At 35.6% G+C, this 1,009-nt stretch overlaps 1 pseudogene; it reads left to right on the top strand.

Moving 5' to 3' along the window:
• The first annotated feature begins 364 nt into the window (after positions 1-364).
• On the top strand, positions 365-757 carry LOC148300526 (small ribosomal subunit protein eS12 pseudogene; annotated as a pseudogene).
• Positions 758-1,009: the final 252 nt, after the last annotated feature.

Genomic DNA, 1,009 nt, shown 5'->3' with positions numbered 1-1,009 from the left:
CAAGCAACGGTGGTGGACTATCTGTAGATACCCTATTGAATGCAGCTAAAGGCCTCCTTAACAACCAACAAAGTTCTTGAACAAAATGATTAAATATTTTGAAAGAAATTTAACTGACTTACTTATTTGCAGTTTCTATATTATTTGATGTTCAGGTGTAATGAATAATGAATAAATAAAACAATACGGCAATAAATACAATATAAACAATATAGATAATAAATATCTATGTATTAATTAATTATGGTATTAATTAACTATTAATTAACTATAGTATTAGTCAATAAATCAATAAATAATCAATAAATAAATAGATTATTTTAATGTGAATATTATAATTAATATTTTATAGCCATAAATCTCCATGACTGAAATCCCCACCATTGACTACGATGCTGCCCTTAAGAGAATCATCCAAACCTGCAACAATGACTCTCTCCTCGCCAAGGGACTTCATGAAGTCTGCAAGGCCCTAGAAATAACTGATGAAAAACTCAAGGCCAAGTATGTCATCTTGGCCAAGAACTGCACTGAAGCCAATTATGTTAAGCTTGTCAAGGGACTCGCAGCCAGGAACAAAATCCCAATCATTGAGATCGAAGAAGGAGAGACTCTCGGAGAGTACTTAGGCATCTGCAAGTACGACAAGAACAAAAATGTCACCAAGAAGAGAAAATGCTCATCGGTGGCCATCAGAGATTTCTCCCACGAAGTCACCGCAGAAGAGAAGAAGATCTTTCAAAACAAGGCCGGTTGATGATAGACATATTCTGTGAAATATTCTATTAGAGGATGCCGAGCTCAAATCACCATCAGATTCTGATGCAGTTGAGACTCGCGCTTATTATTAACTAAATATACTTCTGTCGTAGATGCGGCACGTTTGAAGTTGGACGTCTCTTGCAAGTACTCCGAATAAAGTTATTGTTACTATGTGACTCTGCGACTATGCTGTTTGTATGAGTAAGAGTCACGCAGAATGCATGCATTCAAGAACTAAACAAAAGAA

Source organism: Brachycentrus maculatus, unplaced genomic scaffold (genome assembly GCF_059751285.1).
Source record: "Brachycentrus maculatus isolate JH-2025_06_01 unplaced genomic scaffold, ASM5975128v1 h1tg000699l, whole genome shotgun sequence".
NCBI classification, from domain to species: Eukaryota; Metazoa; Arthropoda; class Insecta; order Trichoptera; family Brachycentridae; genus Brachycentrus; species Brachycentrus maculatus.
This window is presented reverse-complemented; position numbering and strand designations above follow the sequence as displayed.